Source organism: Macaca nemestrina, chromosome X, assembly GCF_043159975.1.
Source record: "Macaca nemestrina isolate mMacNem1 chromosome X, mMacNem.hap1, whole genome shotgun sequence".
In the NCBI taxonomy this organism is placed as follows: Eukaryota; Metazoa; Chordata; class Mammalia; order Primates; family Cercopithecidae; genus Macaca; species Macaca nemestrina.
Genome location: NC_092145.1, coordinates 145,773,941 through 145,794,637, shown reverse-complemented (window position 1 = coordinate 145,794,637; position 20,697 = coordinate 145,773,941). Strand labels below are relative to the sequence as shown.

The 20,697-nt window shown below is 35.6% G+C and overlaps 1 pseudogene; it reads right to left on the bottom strand.

Annotated features, from left to right (window-relative positions):
• Positions 1 to 1,171: 1,171 nt before the first annotated feature.
• On the bottom strand, positions 1,172 to 19,513 carry LOC105478276 (translationally-controlled tumor protein-like; annotated as a pseudogene).
• Between the last annotated feature and the right edge of the window lie 1,184 nt (positions 19,514 to 20,697).

Genomic DNA, 20,697 nt, shown 5'->3' with positions numbered 1-20,697 from the left:
GCTAATCACTTTAGAGTATTTATGTAATAATCATTCTATCATTCTACTATGCTAATCATTATCTCTTTTGATTCAATATTTCACATATTGTAAACTTGGTTCTGTAGAAAAGTATAATTTGACTTTCCTTTGTAGTTGTGAAAAATAAGATGGATTAATTGACAGAAATTTACTAGTCATAAAATAGTTGCTAAGTAAACTTATTACATGAAATGAAAAAAGAAGGGAAAATGTTGACAATAGAGCTGTATAGAAATTAAAATAACAGATATATTAAAATTGAATAGATTTTAGTGAATTAGTTTAATCTTTTTTCAATTTTCCAGGTAGCCAGTCACTACGAGCCACCAAGGAAATTGAGACCATAAAGTACGCACAGATAAAATGTACATTTAAGTGCTTCCAGTTTCTCAGGAGGGTGAACTAGATAATTAAGATCAACCTTCCTATTGAATATATAAAAACCTTTTTCAAATTAATAAGGAAAAGACAGACAATGCAAAGGAAAAATGGGAAAACCACCTGAACAGGCACATCCCAATAGGGGAAATAGTAGCATATGGAAAAATGCTCAACTTCACTGGTAATTAGGTAAATGCAAATTAAAACCACAATGTATTGGCACTACATACTTATCAGAGTGGCAAAAATAAAACATCTGATAATATACATGTATGAGTATGGTGAAAATTTTAAAAATATATAGCATTGTCAAGTATTTCTTTCTGACTGAGTTAGTTTCTTTTTATTCTCTTGGTAATCTCTTCCAGAGTTAACTACTCTGTTGTAGGTGAGGAAATGTATAAGGCTCCACTTTAAATGTTGGCATTGATATTAGCATGGTCTTTTTCTTTACTGCAGTTCAAAATTAAAACTTTTAATTATTTTCTTTTAGATTCTAGTCCCAAAAGTAGTTTCCACTGTACAAGTTACTGATAACAGTCTTATACTTCCTAGTAGTGACCTACAACCAGGCTCTATCTTCTCCAGGAACATTACAGAATAGAGTTAGTTTAAATATGTATTAACCTAGGAGGCATTCTTTCAAATGAGTTTAAATGCATTTTACTTTTAGACAGTCAACATGTTTTTTTTTTTTTCTTAAAAACAGTGACTCTACTCCAAATAAATCACAGTCACAATAAATGAGATGCTCAAGATGATATCAGTCCTAGTGTTGTGTGGATGACATGCAGCAGCCAGTTATGATGACAGGTAATCGATCCACAGTAACTGCCAAATTTGTAACACTTTTCCATTCTAAACCATTCTTAAAGAAAACCATATATGGATCATACTATTCTCATGATAGTCCACTAGAGCCACCATACCATTAGGATTCATGTTTTCACCAATGAAGAATTGGTAGTTTTTGAAATTAGCAAGGATCTGCTTGATTTGTTCTGTAGGCCCTGTCATAAAAGCTTTTACTCTTTCTGGTTTCTGTTCTTCAAGTCTGCCTTTAATTGATTTCATGTAATATTTGATGTACCTCTTGTAGGCTTCTTTTGTGAAGCTGGTTTCCTACAAGTGATGGCTCATGACAGGTTCATGACAATATCAACACCAGTGATGACTGTGCTTTTGGTACCTTCACCCTTGAGGCCTTCAGTGGAGGCATTTCCACCAGTGAGTGAGTCATCAATGTTACCCTCTGTCTTATCAACTATTTTTCCCTCTACCTCCAAGCACAGCTGGTCCGTGATCTTTCATATTTTGTAAATGTCAGAGAACATCTCATTGTGGCTGGTGAGGTCCCAGTAGATAATTATAATGGTGGCTGAAGGGAGACTGTGCTAGCTTAGCTGGAGCCTGGAGCTCAGATCAAGTACACTGCAGCCAGAGTGGCACTCGGGAGAGGGAATGAGGAAGTGGGCAGAAAAGTGGCATTGCCAATTATTAACAAGGATGTGGAGCAATGAGAACTCTCATGCACTGTTGATGGGAATATGCATTGTAAAATCACTTTTGAAGAATATCTGATAGTACGTTTGAAAATGTATATAGTCTATGACCTAGCAATTCCATTTATAGATGTTTGTATCTCACATAAATGCATGCTTACATGCACCAGAAAACATGTGTTAGAATGTTCATAATAACGTAGTTAATAGAAGCCCAACAGAAACAACTCAGTAGTAGAAATGATAAACAGAGGTAGGTTTATATCATGGTATACTAGACAGCAAGCAATGAATAAACTACATGGATGGATATCTCTGAAACACAAAAGACTGAGCTAAAGAAGCTAGGCTAATACTGTATGATCCCATTGACACATATTTTTAAAATAGGCCACATTAAACAATTATTAGCAGCATGAAAGTCAACATAGTGGTCGTCGGTAGGGGGTAGGCTGGTATTATGATCAGAAGGAGACAGGTGGAGGGCTTCTATGGGGAAGATGCCATTCTATCGTTTTTGCATGGAGGAAGACACATTGGTGTTTTTTAATAAATTTGTTAAACTACATGTTTATGTTTTATGACCATTTTGTATGTTCTATCACAAGATGATACATTATAGAAACTTACCTCACTGATATTTCAGAAAGATTAGTTTATTCATGCCATAATTATTTAATGGGTGCTGTCTTAGTTCATTTTGTGTTGCTATAAAGGAATACCTGAGACTAGGTAATTTATAAAGAAAAGAGGTTCACTTAGCTCACGGTTCTGCTGGTTGGAAAGTTCAAGATTGGGCATCTGCATCTGGCAAGGGCCTCAAGATGTTTCCACTCATGGTAGAAGGTGAAGGAGAGCTGTTATGTGCAGAGAACACATGGCAAGAAAGGAAGCAAGAGAGAGAGGAGGAAGGTGCCAGGCTCTTTTTAACAATCAGCTGTTGTGGAAGGGAATAGAGTGACAACTCACTCAACCCTGAGGGAGGACATTAATCTGTTTATGAGGAATCTGCTCCGATGATCCAAAACCTCCCATTAGGCCCCAACTTCAATATTAGGGATCAAATTTCAACCTGAGATTTGAAGGGTCCAAACATCAAAAGCATAGCAGATGCCTAGTGTACCTGGGCTTCTGTTAGAGATAGCTTATTTCAAACCAGCTGAACCAAAAGAGAACAAAGGTAGACTAAGGGAGTTTTACTTCTTTTGTTTAGTTAGAGTTATCAACAAGGAGTATGATTGGAAAAATGCTCTAGTTAAAGATGAAAGGAACAGAAAAGTAGGTGACTGAATAGGGCCAAAATACAACAAATGGTCCCAGAAGCCTTTAACATCTGGGAGGGACTTTATTCACTAATGAATTTTCTTCTCAGTTTTAAGCGCTATCCTCAAGCTTGTTTGAAAATTACTTGACTTTTCTCTCCAGTTCTTTGTACTTTTTTCCACATCATCTGTAAGATATTTCTATTAATTTCCTTAAACTACTGACCAAGCATTTGCTATTTGGAGAAAAATAAAAGAAATCAAATTCAATCACTTTGAAAGCCGCTGACTAAGTGTTGGAGCCTACAGGGTAAACACAAAAATCAAACTTGAGAACTTTTGACCTTCCTCTCACTGATGTGTGTTGAAAGCAATTATGTGAATTTGTATTTCTAGCCTGGAAAAAGGAAGAAAAACAGTAACAACAAAAACACTTGTCTAAAACTAAATTTTCTGCAAACAGCTTGCTGTGCCATTTTTGACAGCTTCCTCTACTACTATAATTGTTAACTTTGGATATGACAAGAGATTTTTTAGCAAAGGTTGCAACTCTTGAGTTAAGAAGTTTAGAAGTTGACTCTTTAACAAGGCAGTAGGTCTTTAGTCAAAATGTACTTCTACATCAAACAGGATAGTGGCTAGAAGAATACAGTATTATAATGAATCACAATTTGCTCAAATTTTATTGTGAGTGGCAAAGAAGACTAAGTTAGAATGCAAATACCTGAATTAAAGCAAGCAAATGTGTGTTTTACCACTGCAGCTAGGTAAGAGTGGGCAACCAAGAAACTTGGAATAGATTTAATTGTCATAAAGACTATGAATAAAGTATGACGGCTGAGATGAAAGTACTCTTATCTCTGTTAAAATACCTTGCCATATGCAGTTTAAGTACCTTTTAAAAGCATGCTCTAGGAAGCTTAGATAGTAACTTCATATCTTTTCAGAAAGGCACATCTACTATTTGCACTAAGTATGTGAATCAGCTATGGTTGCTAAGAGACCAGAACTTTAAATTAGTTCTACTTTCAAAGGGCAGGGTTAGGAGAAAGAAATCGCTTTCTCCTAATTGGGAAAAGGAGGTGTGCAATTTAATGCTAAATAGTAAAGGGTGTCACTATTCCATCTTATGGTTTGTTTGTATGTTGTTGGAAATCATTTAGAAATACATGCCCACAAATTCCTAGTGAAACATTTTGCACCAAAACAATGTTAATTAGGAAAAACTGATGTCTGTTCTTTGATTAAAATATATGCAGAGAGTTAAGGGTAATTTTTTTCTAGAAAGATGGAGAAACTTCCAAGATGTCAATCTCATAGTTGTTCTGTTTCAATCCAGTGACCCACACTTCCCCATCTATTTAAGCCTTCTATGATACTTGTCACTTTTAAAAACATACCACTGCCTGAAACTTTTCTACCTCTAAAATTTTGGATTCTGAAGTTCCTCTTTCAGTTCACAACCTCCTATGAAATTATTCTTTCATTCTCTTACTTTATGACAAGACATGATGGAGAGTGGCAGAGTCGTCAAATTTTGACTCTTAGGTTGTCTGCCTTTAGCACTTGAGAAGGTCGTAGAGGAAATCTACTAAGTGATAATGGAAACACTACATGCCAAAATCTATGCAATACAGTGAAAGCAGTACTAAAAGGGAAGTTTATAGCTATTAATTCCTATATAAAAAAGTTAAAAAAAAACTTCAAATAAACAACATAATAATGCATCTTTAAGAACTAGAAAAGCGAGAGCAAATGAAATCCAAAGTTAGTAGAAGAAAAGAAATAATAAAGATCAGAGCATAAATAAATAAAATTGAAACAAAACACTACAAAGGATCAATTAAAAGTTTTTTTTTGAAAAGATAAACAAATTTGACAAACCTTTAGCCAAAGAAAAAAGAGAAAAGACCCAGATAAATAAAATCAGAGATGAAAGAGGAGACATTACAACCAATACAGCAGACATTCAAGTGATCATTAGAGGCCACTACGAAGAAGTATATTCCAATAAATTGGAAAATGTAGGCTAAATGGATAAATTCCCAGACACATACAACCTACTGAGATTGAACTATGAAGAAATACAAAACCTGAACAGACCAATAACAAATAATGCAACTGAAGCCATACTAGAGTATCCCAGCAAAGAAATGCCCAGGACCCTGTGGCTTCACTGCTGAATTTTACCAAACATTAAAAGAACTAACACCAATCCAACTCACACTATTCAAAAAAATAGAAGAGGAGAGAATACTTCCAAAAGTGTTCTATGAAGCCAGTATTACCCTGATACCAAAACCAAAGACATATTCAAAAAAGAAAACTACAAACCAATATCCCTGATGAACATGGATGCAAAAATCCTCAACAAAATACTAGCAAACCAAATTCAACAACATGTTGAAAAGATCATTCATCATGACTAAGTAGGATTTATCCCAGGGATGCAAGGATGGTTCCACGTTTGCAAATCAGTCAACGTGATACATCATATCAAAAGAATAAAAGACAAAAAATATATGATCATTTCAATTGATGCTGAAAAAGCATTTGATAAAATTCAACATCCTTTCATGATAAAATCTCTTAAAAATCTGGGCATAGAAGGAACATACATCAACATAATAAAAGCCATATATGACAGACCCACAGCTAGTATCATACTGAATAGGGAAAAACTGAAAGCCTTTCCTCTAAGACATGGAACATGACAAGGATGCCCATTTTCACCAGTTATTCAACATGATACTGGAAGTCCTAGCTAGAACCATCAGACAAAAGAAAAAGAAAGAAAGGGCATCCACATTGGAAAGGAAGAAGTCAAATTATCCTTGTTTTCTGATGATATCTTGTATTTGGAAAAACCTGAAGGCTACACCAAAAAGCTATTAGAACTGATAAACAAATTCAGTAAAGTTGCAGGATACAAAAATCACTATACAAAAATCAGTAGCATTTCTATGTTAACAGCGAACAATCTGAAAAAGAAATAAAAAACTAATCCCATTTAAAATAGCTACAAATAAAATTAAATATCTATGAATTAAATTAACCAAAGAAGTTTAAGATCTCTGTAATGAAAACTATAAATGATTGATGAAAGAAATTGAAGAAAACACAAGAAATGGAAATACATTCCATGTTTATGGATTGGAAGCACCAACATTGTTAACATGTCCATACTACCCAAAGCAATCTATAGATTCAACGCAATCCCTATCAAAATACCAATGACATTCTTTGAAGAAATAGAAAAAAAATCCTAAAATTATACAGAACCATAAAAGACCCAGAATAGCCAAAGCTATCTTGAGCAAAAAGAACAAAGCTTGAGAAATCACATTAGCTGACTTCAATTTATACTGCAGAGCTATAGTAATCAAAACAGCATGATACTGGCATAAAAATAGACACATAGACCAATGAAAGAGAATAGAGAACCTAGAAACAAATCTATATGTCTACAGTGAATTCATTTTGACAAAGGTGCCACGAACATACATTGGGGAAAGGACAGTCTCTTCAATAAATGGTGCTGGGAAAACTGGATATCCATATGCAGAAGAAAGAAACTAGACCCCTATCTCTTACCATATACCAAAATCAAATCAAAATGGATTAAAGATTTAAATCTAAGACCTCAAGCTATGCAACTACTAAATAAAACATTGGGGAAACTCTCCAGGATATTGGTCTGGGCAGAGATTTCTTGAGTAATATCCCACAAGCACAGGTAACTAAAGCAAAAATGGACAAATGGGATCACATCAAGTTAAAAAAACTTCTGCACAGCAAAGGAAACAGTGAACAAAGTGAAGAGAAAACTCACAGAATGGGATAAAATATTTGCAAACTGACAAGAGATTAATAGTCAGAATATATAAAGGGCTCAAACAACTCTACAGGAAAAAAAAATCTGATAATCTGATTTCAACATGGGCCAAATATCTGAATAGACATTTCTCAAAAGAAGACATACAAATGGCAAACAGGTGTATGAAAAGGTGGTCAACATCAATGATCATCAGAGAAATGCAAATCAAAACTACAATGAGATACCATCTCATCCCAGTTAAAATGGCTTTTATCTAAAAGACAAGCAATAACAAATGCTGGCGAGGATGTGAAGTAAAGGGAACCCTCATATACTGTTGGTGGGAATTTAAATTAATACAACCACTGTGGAGAACAGTTTGGAAGTTCCTAAAAAAACTAAAAATAGAGCTAGATCATAAAAATATGATCTAGCAATCCTACTACTGGGTATATATACAAAAGAAAGAAATCAGTATATCAAAGAGATGTCTGCACTCGCATGTTTATTGCAGCACTATTTACAGTAGTCAAGATTTGGAAGCAACCTAAGTGTTCATCAACAGACAAATGGATAAAGAAAATGTACCTATACACAATGGAGTGCTATTCACCTATAAAAAAAAGAGTGAGGGCCAGGCGCAGTGGCTCACACCTGTAATCCTAGCACTTTGGGAGGCCAAGGTGGGTGGATCATGAGGTCAAGAGATTGAGACCATCCTGGCCAACATGCTGAAACCCTGTCCCTACTAAAATGCAAAAAATTAGCTGGGCGTGGTGGCGCACACCTGTAGCTACTTGGTAGGTTGAGGCAGGGGAATTGCTTGAACCCGGGAGGTGGAGGTTGCAGTGATCTGAGATTGTGCCACTGCACTCCAGCCTGGTGACAGAGCAAGATTCTGTCTCTAAATAAATAAATAAATAAATAAGTGATATCCTGTCATTGACAACAACATGGATAGAACTGGAAATCATTATGTTAAGTGAAATAAGCCAGGCACAGAAAGACAAACTTTGCATGTTCTCACTTATTGATGGGAGCTGAAAATCTAAAAGCATTGAACTCACGGAGATAGAGCATAAGATGATGGTTACCAGAGGCTAGGAAGGGTACTGGGTGGGTGGGTGGGGAAGGTGCGGATGGTTAATGTGTACAAAAAATAGTTAGAAAGAATGAGTAAGATCTAGTATTTGGTAGCACAACAGAGTAACTGTAGCCAATAATAATTTAATCATACATTTAAACATAACTAAAAGAGTATATTGGATTGTTTGTAACACAAGAGATAAATGCTTGAGGTGATAGATACCCCTTTTACCCTGATATAATTATTACACACTGTATGCCTTTATCAAAATATCTCATGTACCCCATAAGTATCTACACCTATGTACCCTATGTAGGAGGGCATAGTGTACATAAATCAAAGAAAGAGAGAGGACAACAGTGTCCAAGATAGGTGGGGAAATGTCAGGAGTCTGAGAAGTTCATTGGACTTAGCAACATGAAGGTCACCAATGACCTTGGTAAAAGCAATTTTGAACATGTGGAATATGTTGAACCACAAAGCAAAGTGTGAGATAAAAGTGAAGAGGTGGAAATGTTAAGTATTGAGCATTGTTTTGAAAAATTTGGATAAGAAGAGAGAGAAGAAAAACACGGCAACAGTTTGATGCAAAAATTGGATAGAGTGAGAAATTTTTAATTGGGCAGGTCATAAGTAAGCTTGAATGCTAAATGAAGAGAAATCTGGAATCCAGATCATGGGGGAGACTTGAAGCTTAGAGAGGAAGGGACATTTTACCATTCTAAATTTGGTTTATAAATTTTGTGATGGGCAGTCATTAATTTCCTGTCCAATAATTTCTTTATCTCTCTCTCTTTTTTTTTTTTTTTTTGGAGACAGAGTCTTGCTCTGTTGCCCAGGCTGAAGTACAGTGGCGGCATGTCAGCTCACTGCAACCTCTGCCTCCTGGGTTCAAGCAATTCTACCACCTCAGCCTCCCGAGTAGCTGGGATTACAGGCATGTGCCACCACACCTGGCTAATTTTTGTATTTGTAGTAGAGACGGGGTTTTGCCATGTTGGCCAGGCTGGTCTCCAACCCCTGACCTCAAGAGATCCAACCACCTTGGTCTCCCAAAGTGCTGGGACTACAAGCATGAGCCACCATGCCCAGCCTCATTCAATATTTTCTATTTCCTCTTTGAAATTAAAGGAAAAATTATCTGCTGGGTGTGTGGTGGAGACAGAGAGCTCACCTGACTGAATGTTATGCTTTAGGTGTAGTTTGAGCAGGGCTCTGGCTTCATTTTTTGGTCATTCTCTCAGGCCTTCCCTCCAAGAGTCAGCATTCTTCCCAGACAGGCTTTCTCCATGGTGGCAAAATGGTAATAGAAGTTCCAGGCTTTAAATCACAAACAAACTCCCATTCACAATTGCCACAAAAAATAAAATACCTAGGAATACAGCTAATAAGGAAGATGAAAGATCCCTACAAGGAGAACTATAAACCACTGCTCAAAGAAATTAGAGATGACATAAACAAATAGAAAAACATTTCATGCTTATGGATAGGAAGAATCAATATCGTTAAAATGGCCATACTGCACAAAGCAATTTGCTTTTCCTCTTAAATTACCACTGATGTTCTTCAGAGAACTAGTAAAAACTATTTTAAAATTCATATGGAACCAGAAAAGAGACCAAATAGCCAAGGCAATCCTAAGCAAAAAGAAAAAAGCTGGAGGCATCACGCTACATGACTTCAAATTATTCTACAGGGTTACAGTAGCCAAAACAGCATGGTACTGGTACAAGAACAAGACACACAGGCCAAAGGAACAGAATAGAAAACCCAGAAATAAGACTGCTCGCTTACAACTATCTGATCTTCAACAAACTTGACAAAAACAAACAATGGGGAAAGAATTCTCCATTCAATAAATGGTGCTGGAATAACTGGCTAGCCATATGCAGAAAATTGAAACTGGACCCCTTCCTTACACCATATACAAACATTAACTCAAGATGGATTAACGATTTAAATGTAAAACCCCAAACTGTAAAAACCCTGGAAGACAGCCTAGGCAATACCATTCAGGACATAGGCATGGGCAAAGATTTCATGGTGAAGATGCCAAAAGCAATTGCAACAAAATAAAAAATTGATAAATTGGATCTAATTAAACAAAAGAGCTTCTTCACAGAAAAAGAAACTATCATCAGAGTGAACAAACAACCTACAGAATGGGAGAAAATTTTTGCAAACTATATATCTGACAAAGGTCTCATATACAGCATCTATAAGGAACTTAAATTTACAAGAAAAAAAGCCCTATTAAAAAAGTGGGCAAAGGGCGTGACCAGACACTTCTCAAAAGACATACATGCGGTTAACAATCATATGAAAAAAAGTCCAACATCACTGATCATTAGAGAAATGCGAATAAACTCCACAGTGAGATACCATCTCACTCCAGTCAGAATGGCTATTACTAAAAAGTCAAAAAATAGCGGATGCTGGCTATTACTAAAAAGTAAAAAAGTAACAGATGCGGGTTGTGAAGAAAGAACACTTATGCACTGTTGGTGGGCATGTAAATTAGTTCAACCATTGTGGAAGACAAAGTGGTGATTCCTCAGAGACGTAAAGGCAGAAATACCATTTCACTCAGCAATCCCATTACTAGGTATATATCCAAAGGAATATAAATGTTCTAATATAAAGACACATGCACACATATGTTCATTGCAGCACTATTCACAATAGCAAAGACATGGAATCAGCCTAAATGCCCATCAATTATAGAACGGGCAAAGGAAATGTGGTACATATACACCATAGAATACTATGAAGCCATAAAAAAGAATGAGATCATGTCCTTTGTAGGGACATGGATGAGTTGGAGGCCATTATCCTTAGCAAACTAACACAGGAACAGAAAACCAAATACTGTATGTTCACACTTAAAAGTAAAGTAAAAGTAAATGAGCTAAATGATGAGAACATATGGACACACAGAGGAGAACAACACACGCTATCAGTAGGTGGAGAGTGGGAAGAGGGAGAGGCTCAGGAAAAATAACGAATACTAGGCTTAGTATCTGCGTGATGAAATAATCTGTACAACAGACCTCCATGACACATTTACCTATACAACAAACCTGCACATCCTACACATGTACCCCTGAACTTAAAAGTTAAGAAAGGAAAGCTCCAGGCTTCACATTTGTATACCATGGGGTCTATATGAGAAAGAGTTTGTGTTTCAGAGTTTCCAGAAAAACACTGAGATTTATTCAGGTTTAGCAGGCATAGGTCATGCACTTACCCATAAACAGATAACATGGCCAGAAAGATGAAATGTTCTGACTGGTTTGTTCTAATTCATATGGTTGACGCATGAGTCTTGGAGAAAAGTAAATGCTACTAAAACCCATAGATTTCCAATGGAAATATGAGATTGTTTGAAAGGTGGAAAGAGAAATAGATTGTGAGAAGGAAAAAAGAAAGTGTCCACTACAAAGAATAAAGAAGGGATCCTGGAATCCTCTTTCTCTATAAAGAGAGAGAGGAAAAATAAAACAACAATGGGATAACTGTAAAGGAATGAAAATTAGGCCAGTATAAGATTTTAAAAAATTAATTTCTGTAATAGATGTATGGTTCTTAAGGATACCTAACTCTTCTTGAGTAAGCTTTGTAAGCTTGTGTTTTTCAAGAGATTTGACCCTCTCATTTGTGTAATAGAATTTATTGGCACAAAGTTGTTTATAATATTCCCTTATTATCATTTTAATCTCCATAGGCTACATAGTAATGTCATCTTTCATTCCTGATATTAATAATTTATGTCTTCTTTTTTTCCTGATTAGTATGGTTAGAGGTTTATAATGTTATCAAGGAACTAGCCTTTGGCATTTGTTTTCTGTTGTATATTTCATTGTTTTCTGCTTATCTTTATTATTTCCCTTTTCCCATTTGTTTTGGGATTATTTGCTCTTCTTTTATTAGCTAGTTCTCAAGGAACTAGCTTTTGGAATTTCTGTTTTCTGTTGTATATTTCATTGTTTTCCACTTATCTTTATTATTTCCTTTCTTCTGCTTATATTGGGATTATTTGCTCGTCTTTTATTAGTTTAAGGTAGAAGCTGAGATTTTTCTTCTTTTCCAATATAAGTGCTTAGTGCTAAAAATTTCCCTTTAAGTATTGTCTTAACACATCCCACAAATGTTGGTGTTTTGTGCTTTCATTTTCATTTTGTTCCAAATACCTTCTTAAGGATTTCTTCTTTGACCTATGGGTTGTTTAGAAGTGTGTTATTTAGTGTTACGAGTTGAATTGTATTCCTCCTCTCAAAAGATGTTGAAATTCTAGCCTCCAGCATTAATGTGACCTTATTTGGAAATAGAGCTTTTGCAGATAATCACATTAAATGAGGTCATTAAGGTGGTTCCTACTTCAATATGACTGGTGTCCTTATGTATTCTTATAAAAAAGGCAAATTTGGACACAGACACACACCTACATAGAGAATTCCATATGAATATTGGAGTTATGTTTCCATAGGCGAAGGAATGCAAACCACTAGAAACTAGGAGAGAGGCATAGGATGGATTCTGCCTCACAGCTCTCAAAAGGAACCAAGTCTATTAACACCTTGATTTTGGACTTCCAACCTCCAGAACTGTGTGACAATAAACTTCTGTTGTCTAAGCTACCCATTTTCGGGTACTTTGTTACAGCAGCTCTAGCAAATTAATAAATTTAGTTTCCAAATATTTGGAGAATTTTCCAGATATATTTCTTTACTTATTTCTCATTTAATTCCATTGTGGTCAGATGACATGCTTCGTACAATTTAAATCCTTTTAAATTTATTGATGCTTGTTTTATGGACTAGAATATAATCTATCTTGGTAAATGTTTCATGTGGATTTTTTTTGCTGTTGTTTGATGGTTTGTTCTTTAAATATCAATTAGGTCAAATTGGTTGATCATGTCGCTTATTTCTTCTCTATCCTTGTGAATTTTCTGTCTTGTTCTATCAATTATTGAGAGAGAAATATTGAAATCTATGACTGTAACTGTGGGTATTTATTTTTTCTTTGAGTTCTATCACTTTTTGCTTCATATATCTTGAAGCTCTGTTTTAGGTCTACAGTCATCTAGAACCATGATGTTCTCTTGATTCATTTATCCCTTTATCATGTGAAACTGGCCTGTTTATACCTGGTCATATGCTTTTCTCTGAAATCGACTTTGTCTAATATTAATATAGGCACTTCAGATTTATTCTGATTATTGTTATTATGATATATCTTTTTCATCCTTCTACAGGTAATTTTTTTTTTTGAGGGACTGATTCAGAAAGAAACTTCTACAGATACTTTTGACTTTTGTATGTTTTTATATTCAAAGTGAGTTTCTGGATGACATGGTAGCTCTGTTTTCGAGGAATTCTCTTATTGTTTTCCAGAATAGTGGTACCCATTTACATTCTCACCAAAAGTGTGCAAGAGTTCCCTTTTCTCCACATTTTCACCAACACTTGTTATCTATTGTCTTTTTTTTTATAATAGTTATCCTAATAGGTGTGAGATCGAAAAAAGTTAAACTTGCAGAAGAAAAGAGTAGAACAGTGGTTGCCAGGGGCTGGGGAGTAGGGAAAATGGGAAGATTTTGGTCAAAGGGTACAAATTTTCAGGTATAAGAGGAATAAGTTCTGGGAATCTAATGTACAGCATGGCAATTATAGTTAATAATACTGTATTGTATATCTGAAATTTGCTAAGAGAATAGATCTTAAGTGTCCTCACCTCCCCTCCCCATCTACACACTGGTAACTATTTGAAGTAATGGATGTGTTAATTAGATTGTGGTAATTATTTCACAATGTATACATATGTCAAATAATCACATTGTATACCCAAACATATACATTCTTTATCAGTTATACTTCAATAAAGCTGAGAAATTTTTTAAAACATTAAGCAAGTTTCTTGTAGACAGTATATAGTTAGGTCTTGATTTTTTATTCAATCTGACAATTTCTGTTTTTTTATTGGAGTGTTTATACCATTTACATATAATATGATTATTTGTATGCTTAAGATTAAATGTATTTGTTTTATATTTGTTTCATTTGTTTTCTGTTGCTGTTTTTCCCTTTTCAGGAGCAAAATATTGTTATCTTACAAAAATGTTGAAAATCAAACTAAAGAGTATCTTAGTTCTGATGGAGCAAAAATAGAAATATAAATACATTATTTGAAGTTACAAAAGTAACCAAGAGAAAAACTTAGAATAATAACTATCAAACATTGGATATAGTATATGGGAGATAGGTGGAGGATAGTACAGAATGAACTAATTCTCATATTTCATAGAAGATGTTTATAAAAAATTATCTTAATAAGTCAAGAATACTATTTAGAATTATAAAGATCATCATTAGAAGAACTGAAAATAGAAACAATTAAAGAATCCCATTACAGAGTAGCACTGGATGGTTATATGGGATCATTCTTTATAGTTATAAGTTCTCCTGTATTCTTTGCCCTTTTAATATGTAAATGGTTTAGCGCAATACCTTTTAAATGAAAAACAGACATTGTAGAGAGTAGGAGGGTTAATGGACTAAGAAATATTAGTGAAAATTTCAGCTAATATTAAGGGCCTTTCTTAAAATTTTTATTTTCCACAAAAATAGGAAGGAACCTCACCTTGGGAAGCAGAGGTAGAAGGTATAATCTGAGTGTTCTCTTGGATGAATTTTCCTCAATTAAATTGACAAAAGAAGTACCATTCAACAGAAGGATTCTCAGAATCATCTATGGATCCCAGAATAATTTCCACCAATATTTTAGCTGGAGTAAACAGGTGCTCTGCTAAAACCAGGTGATATTAAACCATAGCAACGATAAGAATGAATTTAGATCCCATTGCCAGATTCCTGGAACCCCTGTCCCAGCTAAATGCACAGGTTTGCACTGAATGATTCATTAACCATGCAGTAATGCAATTCATCTTTTTGAATTCACTTACTTCTTGATGCTGGAAGGGAGTACCTTATTTGTTTTTCTATTCTTAATTAAAACTGTGTGTCCTCTTTATGTACAATGTGATTTGTATTACTTCTTAAGATTTAAATGCTATGCTTAATTAAATTTTTTCTCTTACTTTTACAGCCCTACTCTTCCAATTATTCCCATTATCCCACCACCAGGCAGTATACTTTTTCTATGAGAAGCTTTGCTGTTTTAGATTATAAAACATCACTATCTACCTGGTCAGGGTGTAGTCCTGATACAGGTTAAAGACATATACAGAAATAACTAGATCAGTGTCCATGCAAATCTAAATCTCCAAAGCAAACAGAAATGTCATTATGTTACCAGTCTCTGCATTGTTTATCTCAATAGATTTCAACTGTACTCTTCCCTCGTCTCTTTCACTTTAGGAGTATCTGAGTAGTACATAAGGTAACCATAGTTACTGGAATAAAACTCCTTTCATGTGTGAAGGCAGAAGCTGTATATGTTTCAAGTGTTATTCATACCTCTATATTTTAAGATTGTTTAACAAATTGGACTTGTCTCTACCATTCTGCTTCACATGAATTTCGTCATTATTTGAAAGGCATGTACTTCTTCATCTGAAATACCTGCTGGTTCAATATTTGTAACATGTCCTTAATATCATATACAGAGGAAATTCTCCTCCTGTCTTATTGCCTGATGTTTTCCCCTCCATGGAACTCATTTCCAAGTAAATAGCCTAAGAAGTGGTTTTATGGGCATTAAACAAGTAATTCTTTGGCACATTAATTTTGAAAGCATGGGTTGACAACAAGTATGGAGAAAGAACAAATCTCAAGGTTGACATTTCTATTCTAGGGAAAAGAAGGCATTTATCTGTAGATTCTCTAAAGCAGGAAAATACATTCATTTAATAATAATATAAATAAAACATAAAGATTATTGAATGTCAGTATATTATGCAAAGGACATAAATGTTCTCTTTTTTTTTTTTTTTTTTTTTTTTTTGAGACGGAGTCTCGCTGTGTCGCCCACGCTGGAGTGCAGTGGCGCGATCTCTGCTCACTGCAAGCTCCACCTCCCGGGTTTACGCCATTCTCCCGCCTCAGCCTCCAAGTAGCTGGGACTACAGGCGCCCGCCACCTCGCCCGGCTAGTTTTTTGTATTTTTAGTAGAGACGGGGTTTCACCATGTTAGCCAGGATGGTCTCGATCTTCTGACCTCGTGATCCACCCGCCTCGGCCTCCCAAAGTGCTGGGATTACAGGCTTGAGCCACCGCGCCCGGCCAATGTTCTCATTTTTAAACAACAGCTTTGTAAAGATTTTATCATTACAATTAAACATCTCACCTAATAAATCCCACGGGCTAGAGTTTGAGTCTAAAAATCATCCCACTCCCCAACATTGCATCACTTACTGCCCTGATTTTTAAAAATAGTTACTAAATACCAATCTAAAAACTGATTTTTTAATTAAAGATTTTTAAATAGAGATTGGGTCTTTCTATGTTGCCCAGGCTGATCTCAAACTCCTGGCTTCAGCCTCCCAAAGTGCTGAGATTACAGGCGTGAGCTACCATGACCAGCCTACTAAATCCAATTTTTATATGAAGTACCTTATAGGGCACTAGAATTAAAAAAAAACAACTTAGTTTTGAGAGATTTGATCTATTATCTCACTATGTTCTAGTAGACCTTTGCCTTACAATGATTTGATTTTATTTTCCTGTTTCTGAAATTTGGGTAGAAATTGTAAAAAATGGCCACTATTGATCTTGATCTTGTTTATCTCCTCTTCTCAAACTACTCAATTGGTTTGTTATCATTTTGATGGAGGTGGTATATCTAAGAAGAATCAATTGATATGTAGTACTTGGTAGAGCAGTGATTATTGACAAGTTGGCAGGATTTTGCCTTACTACAATCCTCTCTTTCTCCAGTATGTTGAGGCAGGAACTGAGCTCTCCTGCTAGATAACCTAAGGTGGTGGGAAAGCTGGTTGTCCACCACAACATCACTTTTCCAGGTTAGTAACAATGAGTTTGGGGAAAATTTTCCACACACTTGGTGCTTGAAAGTTTGGAGGAAGGGTGTTGTAGACAAAATGTCTAATTATTTTACCATCTCCATCTGCATGGAGTTTTTGAAATATTTCTCTGTGGCTCCAGGAACTTTCCCATCCTCATATTTGAGTTCTGGGATATTGCTGGTGATGCTGTCAGTGCTGTGTATTTGTTTTTGATCTTCTGTTGAGGGGAGTAAAGCCAGCTTGCTTCTACATCATCGTTTTGGTGACATCATTATACAATTCTCTGTTTTTAAGAATTCAAGGAAACATGAAATAATAGTGTCTCAGTTCTTCCTACAACTAGCTGAGTGAACTTCAGTGTAATCTCAATATCCTCACTTATAAAAGATATTTAACAATACCAAACTTACTGGGTTTTGTGAGACTCTGGGGAGAACACATGGGTAAGAGAACTTTGGAAATTAAAATGCCCTTTATAAATGTCTGTTGTTATAATTGCTGCTAAATTTGGAAATGCATTTCCTCAATTTTATTGTTTTATTTGATGATTTCTTTGTATCACTATGGATGCATGCCTATTTGTTTCATACTTTGGGTTATAATTCAATACTACTTTATTTATTTTGTTGCTCAAGTTGTTTCTGCTTTGGCCATTAGGAACATGTTCAGATTGGCTTCTGAAATTCTAAGAATTTCACTGTGCTTTGGAAAAAGAAAAAAAAAAATGTGGATGGTGGTACCTGGAAATAGAGGGAAAGCACTGGGCTGGGAACCAGGAGCCCTCAGTTCTAGTCTCAGTTCTGAACCAACCAACTTCATGACTTTGAGCCAATCACTTAACCTTTCTGGACCCAAATACCTAATGCGCTATAGCTTAGTAGTTATGTGCAAGACATAAAGCCAACCACCTTTGCTCATAGGCAAGTTTTTCTGCATATTAGCTATGCTAACTTGGGCAAATCAATTAACCTCTCTGTGCCTCAGTATCCTCCTTTAGAAAATGGGATAAAATAGTAACTACCTCATAGAGTTGTAAGGATTATTTGAGTCATATGATACTATACCTAATCTATTATGGACTGTGCCCAGCAGATTGTAAGTATTGAATAATATGGTAAAACGAGGACAATAAAATCTGTGCTACTTTACATCTGGGGGCACGGTGACATATGGGAAAGAGTTTGAAGAAGAATGGAATACTCCATCAAAGTATCGTTGCTGTTATAATGATGAGTAATAAACAATAACACAGTATTCTATACCTACATTTCATTTTTCTTCAGATTGCACCCCCTTCACTTTTTTTTTAACTATTAACTAAACTGCAGACTTTATTTGGATTTCACCAGTTTTTCCACTAAAGCTCTATTTGTATTCCAGAATCCCATTCATTATATCATATTGCATTTAGTTTTCATGTTTCATAGGATTTCTGGTCTGTGACATTTTCTCAGACTTTCCCTGATCTTGTTCGTTTTGAGGACAACTGGTCAGGTATTATGTAAAATCGTCCTCAATTTGGGTTTGTCTGATGTTTTCTCATGATTTGTAGTGGAGATATAGATTTTAGAGAAAGAAAACCACAGGGGAAGTAGCTTTCATACCACATCACATCACATCAGGGGATACATGATATCTACATGACTTATCATTGGTAATGTTAACCTTAATAATGTGGATAGGGTGCTGTCTGCCAGGTTTTCTCTACTATGAAGTTACTAGTGACAGACTGGATTAAGAAAATGTGGCACATATACACCATGGAATACTATGCAGCCATAAAAAAGGATGAGTTTGTGTCCTTTGTAGGGACATGGATGCAGCTGGAAACCATCATTCTTAGCAAACTATCACAAGAACAGAAAACCAAACACTGCATGTTCTCACTCATAGGTGGGAACTGAACAATGAGATCACTTGGACTCGGGAAGGGGAACATCACATACCGGGGCCTATCATGGGGAGGGGGGAGGGGGGAGGGATTGCATTGGGAGTTATACCTGATGTAAATGACGAGTTGATGGGTGCTGATGAGTTGATGGCTGCAGCACACCAACATGGCACAAGTATACATATGTAACAAACCTGCACATTATGCACATGTACCCTAGAACTCAAAGTATAATAATAATAATAAAAATAAAAAATAAAAAATAATAAAAAAAAGAAGTTACTACTTTGATTCCCTAAAACTACTTCATACTAGGGATAGAGGGGAATTAAACTCTACCTCTTGGAAGGAGATATCTAAATATTATATCAATATGGATGCATGACTACTTATTTTATACTTTGGGTTATAATCCAATACTACTTTATTTTCTTACTCAAACTTTTCCAGTTTTGGTCACTGGGAGCATGTTCAGGTTGGCTCCTGTGTTTCTTTGTCATATCCTCATCCTTTTGTTTTCTGAGTACTTCCTTGCTTTCTGGCACTATACAATGCTCCAGGCTCATCTTGTCTCACCCTGTCTTCCCTGCTGTAGCCCTAGAAAAAGTAATTTCTCCATGAAGCCCTTGTGTCTTTAATGTAAAATGGTAATTTTACATAATTTCTGACTGTTAACATGGTGGGAACAATATGGGAGCTGAGGTCTGGGTTTGATTCCTGACCCCCTGCACATAGCAACTGTGTAGCTGGAGACAAGTTCCCTCATTGTATAATAACATGGGGATAAGGAAATAGGACACCTCATAGCACTTAGCACAGTGCCTGGCACACAAGGAGCACCAAATAAATTTCAGCATCGTAACGAATAATTAGCTTAGAACGCTGTCAAAAAGGCTTTAGAAATTTATTTCTTTGACACTACTTGCCACATTTGTCATTCTCTTCTTTTTAGCCTCAGAAATCTCTGCCAGAATGAATTCTAAGCCTCCTCGGGACATTTGCTTTTGCAGTTAATCCCTCTTTGTTTTCCCTTCATAATGTTTTTTCTTTTCTCCTATCAAAGTTAACATATATTTTCTGTGCCATTCACTGACTCTTTCCTCTGACTCTTGTCTAATTGTCTCATTTTTCTCTTTGCTAAGCTTTTAGAAAGAGGTGCGTAAATCAGCTCTCAGTTATTACTTTTTAACATTTTACTACAACTAATACATTAATTATTATAAGACATGTAATATAAGTATTCATTATTCATTATAAATAAATACTATTTAAATTTTTCTAATAGTTACCAAAAATCTTATTTTGATCTTTTCTATTCTGGTAAAAATATGCTCTTGAAGGTAATCAATGGCATCTTTAACCACCAAATGCAATAGCTACTTTTGTGTTCTCTATGGACATTTGTTAATACTCATTTTGGTACTCTTAAAGTTTTTCATGCTCAGAGACCATGTGTGGTAGATTAGATTATTATTTAGCAAATTTCACCTCCCCTGCCCCCTACCCTATTTCTATAGGAGAAATAGTATTCTCCTCATCTCCTCATCTCCTCCTTATTGATGTTGGATTTAGCCAATGATGAGTAGGCAGAAGTGACAGAGAATTAGTTCAAAGGCTAAGCCTTAAGAGATCTTTAGTGCTTCCTTCCACCCCTCTGGGAATCTCTAATGCCTGACAGGAGGAAAATGTGGCCACATAGCTACTGTCCCTGAGCTGGGGGGTGAGGCCTGTGTTACAGAGCTACTCCAGC